Here is a 10,148-nt window from a genome sequence, read left to right as displayed (position 1 = left end):
CCCATCCCCTACTCTCTCACTCTCACTCTCTCCCTCTCTACTCTCTCTCCCATCCCCTACTCTCATTGTCTCTCTCTTTATCACCCCCACTCTCTCTCCCTTCCCCTACTCTCTCTCTTACACACACTCCCATCCCCCCTCTCTCTCTCCCTCTCCCACTCCCTCTCCCACTGCCTACTCTTTCTCTCCCATCCCCTACTCTCTCTCTCTCCCATCTTGTACCCTCTCTCTTACAAACACTCCCATCTCCCATGTTTCTCTCTCTCTCCCTCTCTCCCTCTCCCACTGCCTACTCTCTCTGTCACACTCTATCCCCTATCTCTCTCTCAGGCTACTCTCTCTCCTCTCCCATCCCCTACTCTCTCTCTCTCACTCTCCCTCTTCCACTCCCTCTCCCACCGCCTACTCACTCACATTGTCTGGACCTCTCCCATCCCCTAATCTCTCTCTCTCTTAGGCTACTCTCTCTCTCTCTCGCTCTCTCTCTCCTCTCCCATCCCCTACTCCCCCTCTTTCTCTCTCTCCTCTCCCATCCCCTACTCTCTCTCTCACTCTCTCTCCTCTCCCATCCCCTACTCTCTCTCTTGGGCTACTCTCTCTATCTATCTCCCTCTCTCACTCCCTCTCCCACCGCCTCCTCTCTCTCTCACTCTCTCCCATCCCCCACTCTCTCGCTCTTCCTCTTCCTCTCCCACTCCCACTCCCACTGCCTACTCTATCTCTTGCTCTCTCTCTCACATCCCCTACTCTCTCTCCCTCTCCCTCTCCCACTCCCTCTCTCATTGTGTAATCTCTCACTCACTCTCCTTCTCCCACTCCCTCTCCCACTACCTACTTTCTCTCACTCCCTCTCTCCCATCCCCTACTCTCTCTCTCACACTCTCTCTCTCCCTCACTCTCTCCCTCTCTACTCTCTCTCTCTCATCCCCTACTCTCACTCTCTCTCCCATCTTGTACTCTCTCTCTATGCCACCCCCTACTCTCTCCCATCCCATACTCTCTCTCTTACACACACTCTCATCCCCCCTCTCTCTCTCTCCCCCTCTCCCACTCCCTCTTCCACTACCTACTCTCTCTCACACACACTCTCCCCCATCCCCTACTCTCTCTCTCTCTCTCTCTCTCTCTCTCTCTCTCTCTCTACTCTCTCTCTCCCCTCTCTTATCCCCTACTCTCTCTCTCTCTTTAACACACACACTCTCATCCCCCCTCTCTCTCCTCTCCCATTATCTACTCTCTCTCACTCCCATCCCTCTCTCTCTGTCTCCCTCTCCCACTCCCTCTCCCACTACATACTCTATCTCACTCTCTCTCTCTCCCTCTCTACTCTCTCTCTCTCTAATCCCCTACTCACACTCTCTCTCTCTCTCTCTCACACACACACACACACTCCCATCACCCCTCTCCTCTCTCCTCTCTCTCTCTCTCTCTCTCTCTCTCTCTCTCTCTCTCTCCCCCTCTCTCTCCCACCACCTACTCACTGTCTCTCCCCCATCCCCTACTTTCTCCCTCATTATCCCACCCCCTACTCTCTCCCATCCCCTACTCTCTCTATCCCACCCCCTACTCTCTCTCTCCCACCCCTACTCTCTCTCTCACTCTCACTTTCTCTCCCATCCTCTCTCTCTCTCTCTCTCTCTCTCTCTCCCACTCCCTCTCCCACTACTTACTCTCTCTCTCTCACATCCCCTACTTTCTCTCTCTCTCTCTCTCACTCCCTCTCTCCCATCCCCTACTCTCTCTCTATCTCTCTCTCCCATCCTCTCTCTCTCTCTCTCTCTCTCTCTCTCTCTCTCTCTCTCTCTCTCTCTCTCTCTCTCTCTCTCTCTCATCCCCTGATCTCTCTCTTTGTCACCCCCTACTCTCTCTCACACACTCTCTCTCTCTGATCCCCTACTCTCTCTCTCTCTGCCACCTCCTCTCTCTCTCACACACACTCTCTCTCTCTCTCTCTCTCCCATCCTCCACTCTCTCACACACACACACTCCCATCCCCCCCTCTCTCTCTCTCTCTCTCTCTCTCTCTCTCCCTACTCTCTCTCTTTCTCTCCCATCCCCTACTCTCTCTTTCTCTCTCTATCCCTCTCTCCCTGTCCCACCTTCTCTGATCCCCTACTCTCTCTCTCTATTTCTCCCTCCCTCCCTCTCTCCCTATCCCACCTCCTACTCTCTTCCCATTTTTTAATCTCTCTCATTCTCTATCCTCTCTGCCTCTCTCTTCCCCTCTCTATTGAAATTTGGGTCTTAATAGTGCGTGCACATACGCGCTATTAAGAACCAAATTTTAAAAATCTTTAAATAGCACGTGCACGCTATAGCGCACACACACTATTCAAAGCTTTACATTCTACCAAGCCTAAGGCTTGGTTTTTCCTTGGGGATCTAGCCCAAAGGTTTGGAGTCTCTAAACTGGTCTGAGACGTGTTTTCCTGCAAACATACAAATAATGATTGATTTTTCTTGTGCTCTCCTTAAGTTTCCTCGTGGTTGAGCATCAATAAAATCAAGTTACATGACATTATAGGTCTTTGTGTTAGCTATATAACCATATAATTTATTTTTTATTTAAACTATTTCAAGCCTTTCAACTATAATTTCTTTTGAATGTATGTCCATTTTTTGTCAAAAACTAACATGTACTAATTGGGTTGTAGATTTTAGCTCGTTCATCGAATTTCGCAACAACTTATTTTTTTAGAAACTAGCCTCCATTCTATACACTTTGAAAAAAAGAAGTTTTGATTTTAGATTAGTTTTCAATCATTTCTAGGGGGAGCACACAAATAATTCATGTTTTTAAGATGTGTCCAATTAAAAAATTCATTAAAAAAAAAAATTACCTGAAAAATATAGGATAAACTACACAAAATTAGGTAACTTTTGATTAGAGTGATTAAAGAATTTCAAAAAAAAAAAGTTAAAATTTTAGGGGGGTCACACTTTGTACTGTGTTATGTTTTCTTTGAATAAACAGTACCACTTTCTATGGGCCCCTTTTTTGAGGACCTAAAACTAAACCATTTAGAAAAAAAATTAGTAGTTTAGAAACTAGATTCAAAGGACTACTACTTTTGTTTTTGTCATATCTTAAAATTTTGAGCGTAACTATCTTTAAATTCTTGTTGAAGTTCAGAAATTGCTGATTTCAGAAAAAAGGTGTCCACTTACACCCCCGTTTTGGCACCACAACTTGGTGCACTTACCCCTTAATTAGACTTAAACCCAAGACCTCCCAAGTAAGAGGCTCACAATTTACCATTGCATTGTAGACTTTTGCCTATCATTTGCCTTTTATTGTTTTAATTCTACTTTTACAAAAAATATAACTAATAAGCTTTCATTTTTTTGCTCACAAAATATCCTAGCATATTCTTCGTGAGGGTTTCAATGTTGTGAACCTCAAGTATTGTAATTAAATATAAAGATTACAATTATCTTAACAAATGTAGATAATCAGACTCCTTCTATAGAAGATTACCTACTATAAGTATTTCACCTGGTATGAAAGTTTCACCTACTATACAAGATCAAACTCCTACAAATGAGACTTGGTATTGCTAGAGAAAAAAATGAGCTCATGGCTAGGGAAGTGGAGCTTGGAAAGGTTGATCTCAATGAACTTATTGATCCCTCGATGTTGATCCTCAACAATTCCACCAAAGAGGTGAATATGGATGTTCTCAACAATGCCCAAAAAAGCATGTTAGATAACTTCAAGTTCATCAAATGGTTGGTCCATGATATCAATAATATCAAGGATAAGATGGTGATCCTAGAGGGTAAAGTTAATTATCAAAAGGATATTATTGCTAACAAGGAGAGCCCTAGTATGAGATCCTTAACTGATATGGTTGCTTTCTATAGGTTGGAGGATAAAGTTTTGGAGTTGGACAACAAGGTAAACATTATAGAGGACTCCTTGAGAAGCATTGCTAATCAAAGATACATTATTCTTAAGGCATCAAATGAACTCATTAAGATTCTCATAAGAAAACTGGAGAATTCACCTTGGGAGAAGGCCATTACTAAAGTTCCCAATGATCAAGGTGGCCCTATTTATAGTAAAGATGCATCTGGGAAGAGGACCATGTCCAATACCACAAATAAGGCTTATGTTGGTTCTATTGAGGTTATGCAAATCAAAGATGTTGCCGGCAAGATGGACCAGCTAGAAATACAGGCTACAGAGCTCCTCAAGAACATGGGTTAATGTCTTCTTTGGTCCCTTCGGTGTTGTTTGCTTGTTGGGTTTCCTATTGTTGTTAGCTTTCCATATGTTGTTGTCTTTTCTCTTTTTGCAGTTGGCCTTTGTTCGATGGTTGGTTGTGTCTAATTTTGTTTGTGTTAGTTTCTTTGGGCTTAAACGTCAAATCTCTTAGTGTTGTGTACAGGGTTTCAAGTGCCCTTCAAAGCCTATTTTCTTAATAAAAAACAAATGTACATAATAATAAACAAAATTATTATATCAATATATTTAATAAATGAAAAAATATTTGTTGACATACTTTATTAAAATATGAATTATGTTTATCTAAACACTTTGGCCAAAAGCTTAATGACTATTAATGGGAAGAACATGTATTTGTAAGTTATTTTCTTTATAAAGTAATGTTAGACCAAATTGAGCCCAACCCTTAAAAAGACATATTTATGACTTAATTACTACTCTATCTATGATTGTGTATGTAATCATAATTTCTAATAATCATAATTTCTAAATATTTAGGCTCTCATCAATGGTCTTGGACAAAAAATGAAACGTTATACTTGATCCCTCAATAATCTAATCATGTGCACTAATTGATGATTGTTGAATTAAATACTTTGCCCTAATCACAAATTGGAGATATGTATATTAACTCTAGTAATGTCTTCAAACATTTTTTAATGTGATGTCTTGAAATATTTGTTTAATGCAATATTAGACTATCTTTATAGATAAATAGTCATTGTTATGCAAATTTGTGTGTAGGGTTCACTTATTATAAATTCATCCACAACATGTACTACTAATAGTTGTCCCATTTACAAATAATATTTAATTTCTTAGACTTTAATAATACAAAAATAATAAGATTCCTAGGTGATCATAACATTGATTTGGAGTATAATCTAGTGGCCCTACAATTTTGTTTTTAAAAGAAACTTTGTCAAAATTGCAAGTTTTTTGATAGGTACAATGTGAATGATAGTTCTAATAGTTCTAATAGTTTTCTCAATTGTATTTTTATTTTATAGCACAATTTTCTATATTACACATGACTATTAGATTTGGGGCTTACAAGTATCTAGATGCACATCATCATTATAATCCCTAAAATACCTAGCTTGATTTCTCCAACCATTTCGAAATGTTGGGATTTATTAGCAAAACCCATAAGAAAATAGAGGAAACTTCAATTGAAAATAAAATAGAAAAAATTTTGAAATGAACATCAAAATTTTCCCATGCAGGAGATAATAATAAAATTTGTAAGATGGGAATACCTACAAGAGTGAGAGTAGAAAAAGCTAGAAATTTCAATGATCTTGGGTAAAGTAGCAACACTAATCGTGTGCCCTCTAAGTGTGAACTTAAATGTGAATTTCCCTATGCAATGTTTATATTCATCATCCCTTTTGGCAGAGGTTGTCTTGAAGCTATTTTGGTGAGTAGTAAATGAGAAAAAAATTGTATATCTTGATCTTTTTGGTTAAAAATAAATCATGAGGAGAGAAGAGTAGAAATATCTATTTTGAAGATTTTTTAGTACGCCCACCTTGTACAAATAATTAAACTCACTTCCAATGCATAAAATAAATTTAAAAAATCAAACATCAAAAAGCCTTAAATAATAATTTCTATAAAATGGATCTAAACATGTCAACAATAACTATATTAATTGGAACCTATATTTGGATATGCACTCCTTGTACAATTAAGTAAACCCACTTCCAATACATAAAATAAATTTAAAAATCAAACATAAAAAGCATTAAATAATATGCTATGTCTATTTTGAGTATTTCAGTACTCTCACCTTGTACAAATAATCAAACCCACTTCCAATACATAAGATATATCTAAAAACTAAACTTTAAAAAGCATTAAATAATAATTTCTACAAAATGAATCTAAACACGTAAACAATAACAATATTAATTAGAATTTATATTTTAAAATACACTCCATATAGAAACTGTTCAAATTGTGATTGGAGATCATAAAAGGGATATATCTATGTTTTTTAAATCTATGTAAAAGAAGTTGAGAGGTAGATCAAAAGTAAAGAAAAACCAATTCGAAATTAAGTTCAACACATATTTGAACTAATGAACTTTCTCAATGGTTGTCTCTAGCTAGCCATTAAGAATTTTATAAATATAGCTTGTATAAATGTTTTGATAAATTTAATATCTTTTCTCACAACAATTTGATACAAAAAATAACTTTAAAATTTAAATATTGACTTCTATTGTAATAATATAATATAATATAATATATAAAATCAAAATCACAAACATAAATTTTAAATTCTAATATATGAGTTATGATCTTTGTTAAGATTGTATTATAGTTACTGTTTAATGTTCACATTAGGATTTACACTTAGGATCGGGTCTTATGAGTTAGAGTTAGGATTATTATTAGATTTTCACTAGTATTATCGTTTGATTTAGGGTTTAGATTAAAATTAGAGTTCCATTAAAGATAGTCTTTAGTAATATAATTAGGAAAAGGGTTAAGCTTTACATCAAGGGTAGAGTTGCATTTCTGAGTTTGTATTATGATCTTGTTTTGATTAATATTATGGTTAGGTTTAAATCTTTATGGTTAAGATCAGGGTTTAGGGTTTACATCAAGGGTAGAGTTACATTTTTGAGCTTGTATTATGATCTTATTTTGATTAATATTATGGTTAGGTCTAAATCTTTATGGTTAAGATTGGGGTTTAGGGTTTAGGATTAGGATTATTGTTGGGTTAAGGTTTTTGTCATGGGTAATTGTGTGGTTAGAGTTAGCATATAGATAGTGCTAGGTTTTTGGAGTTAGGATTAGTAATGAGGATATCTAAATATAATTATGTTTAGGGGTAGGATTCACATCATGGTAGGTGAAGATTATGGATTATAAGTCAACATTAAAACTATTGTTAGACTTCTGGTTTATATCTTGGTTAATATTGTAGTTAAAATTAAGGTTTGGATAAGAATATAAAATATTATTAAGACAAAATATTTTAATGTAAAAATCTAGATATGACCACTTTGTATAGTGTAATCATAACCATACAATATTCTCATTTAATATACTATAGTATATGTATAAAGTGCAAGTGTTAATTCACTTAATTTATTTTTTATAAATAGATACTTATATTGCAACCATAAAATAAACTATATTAAAGGAAAAGTTTTTTTTTTTAAATTAAAGAAGCAATAGTGCATAACATCAAAAGAGAAATTACAAGAAGCAAGATCCAAGAACATCAGGAGGTGAGTCATCCATTTTGTCTCATTTATCAAAGGTGTCCAAAATGTATAGAAGAATTCCCAACCATTATTACTTATCCCAACCATCATTACAAACATAAGAATACCAAGATCCAACTCTATCCAAGATCCAACTCTATAAATCAGACCATCCAACAGTCAGATATCTTAAAAGTAAGGAAAAAGGAAAAATAATATGAATATGAATTCTCATGAGTGGTAAGTGTTCCATTTATTCTCATAAGAGATGGATTCATGTTGCTTCATTACTCATAAAATATGGGTCAATGAGTTTCACTCATAAATGTGAATTATAAGAATAACTTACATTAACTATTTAACCTTCACAGTTTAGAATAACTTTTTCCGTATGGAATAAGTCTGCCCTTGAGAAAAGTTGGCCCCGTCCCAAAACGCTCATTTGGACAGAGATCTGGTGATGGAAGCTTCCTACGGTGACCACGTCTGTACATAGCCGTTAATGTAATTATACATCTGTGCCTATCACCTAACTTTCCTCTGATGACGTGTAAAACAAAGCACATGGCGTTCGGTAGTGAGTAGAACGCAATCGTCAAAGACTGGAGACATCTCTCCGACACAGACCGTGTTCGAATCCCGGGGCCCCTAAACCAGAGCAAAACGCTACGCTAAGAAAGACGTTACAGGATATTTAATTAAAACTAATCGCACCAGGTATGAAAGGGGTGAAAATAGTACAAGAATACGCGCTCATTGAAAACAACAAAGACAGGACACTAAATAAACGCGCTCTTTCAAAAACAACAATATAGTACACCAAATAAACAAGGCTCTTTCGTAACAGAAAGACAAACTCATGAAAGGACGGACTAAGAAACGGAGAAAGAGAATATATTAATCGGCTCACGCGTCTTTGATGTACCTAAGAAACGCGTTTATCTGTCAGAATTTTCATCTTTGTCTCTATCATTACGCGGCCAGCTGATCACACTTGACGTGTCCTGGCACAGCTCGCGCCTTTATAATAAACAATCTTCATCACTGGAACCACTCATCGAATCTCGCCGCTTCCTAAAACAGAAAATCAAGAGCTGAAGAGCAAAAGAAAAAGAAAACAAGGGCAGAAAATTAGTACTCGGCAATGGCGGATGCACAGCGAATCTACCCGGCCAGAGAGGATATAGAGAAAGCAGCGAAGGCACACGAAGATTCACACAAATCCAGCGCTCCTCTGGCGCCGAGGTCCAGCCTTGTGTCGGAGAAAGGAAACCCTGGCTCAAACCCTAGCAAAGTTGTGCAAATCCAGTATCCCAAGGACCAGGCCGTGCCTCCACGAACTGCCCCCAAATATTACTCCCGCCCTCCCAAGCGCCGCCGCAACTGCTTCTGCCGCTGCCTCGCCTGCACATTCTGCCTTCTCCTGATCTTTATTGTAGCCATCGCCATTGCCGCTGGTATCCTCTACGCCGTATTCCAGCCCCGGATTCCTAAATATTCCGTGGACAGCATTAAGATCACTAGCTTTACCGTCGGCACAGATGCTGCCGTTTCGTCACAATTTGTGGTCGGTATAAGGGCGAGGAATCCGAACAAGAAGATCGGCATATACTACTTAGACGACAGTTATATTGCTGTTTTCTACTCCGGCACCGAGCTTTCCAAGGGAAAACTTCCGGCGTTTTACCAGGGGCACAAAAATACAACGAATTTGGACGTTTCTCTCACCGGAACAAACGTGCAGATCAGCAGTGAGAAGGTTTCATCGCTGAGTGCAGAGCAGAAAAAGGGAAGCATTCCTTTGCATCTGAAGGCGGATGTTCCCGTGAAGATCAAACTCGGGAAACTGAAAACAATGAAGATTACTTTCCGTGTGCGTTGCGATCTGGTAGTCGACAGTCTCGATGCAAATAGTAGCGTTAATATCAGTAGCAGAAAATGTAAGGTGAAGCTTTGAGGCGATGGTCCGGATTTGCAGTATTTTTAGTTCTTTCTTCAGTTTTTTCAGCGTCGCCGGCCAGTTGGGAAGTCGTTTGTCTTATACTGGTTGTTATTAAGGCACTAGACTTTTTCCGATTGGCTCATACGGCTCCTACATCTTGTGTACCTTGTATATTTTTGTAGTAGTGTGGTATATACATATTATTTGATTCTTTTCTAAAATACCCTCTTAGTCAATAAACTCTCGACGAAATTCTTACTATCTCCCATAAATTTTAAAAAGAAACAGAATTATTTTTAATTAGAATAAAATAAGAAATATTAGTATAAAATTATATAATACGCCACTAGCAAAGAGGACTCAGCTATCCTCCCTACAAAATGCACCATTGACAAAATTTTAAAAAATTGAAAATAATGAATTTTTTTTTATTTTTTCAGCATTTGATTTTCATGATTGCATATTTTGTGATCGAAAATAACAAAAATTTTGGAAAAAAATCAATGTGTTTTGGTGAATCTAAAGAAAAAATATGTTTGACTTTTTATCTTTAGTGGAGTTGTTTGGAGTTTAGCAAGTGCCTAGCAAAAATGTTATATTGTTGGTATTTATTTTTAGCAATAGTAGAAATAAATTCAAATTTACAATCGTTTTTATAAATGTATACATGAAGAGTGTAAACCCTCTACAATAGGCTTTGCCAGCTACAAGATAGAGGACATTTGCAAAGTTAATTATCTTTATTTGGGAGAAG

At 37.4% G+C, this 10,148-nt stretch overlaps 1 pseudogene across 1 annotated transcript; it reads left to right on the top strand.

Moving 5' to 3' along the window:
* The first annotated feature begins 7,485 nt into the window (after positions 1-7,485).
* LOC149547219 (NDR1/HIN1-like protein 6 pseudogene) lies at positions 7,486-9,615 on the top strand (annotated as a pseudogene). The gene has a single exon (XR_016353852.1). The product of XR_016353852.1 is annotated as an NDR1/HIN1-like protein 6 pseudogene (transcript).
* Positions 9,616-10,148: the final 533 nt, after the last annotated feature.

The sequence above is a fragment of the Cupressus sempervirens genome, chromosome 7 (assembly GCF_028749045.1).
Source record: "Cupressus sempervirens isolate cs-2001-9-10 chromosome 7, ASM2874904v1, whole genome shotgun sequence".
In the NCBI taxonomy this organism is placed as follows: Eukaryota; Viridiplantae; Streptophyta; class Pinopsida; order Cupressales; family Cupressaceae; genus Cupressus; species Cupressus sempervirens.
Note: the sequence above shows the minus strand (reverse complement) of the source record. Positions and strands in the feature narration are given on the sequence as shown.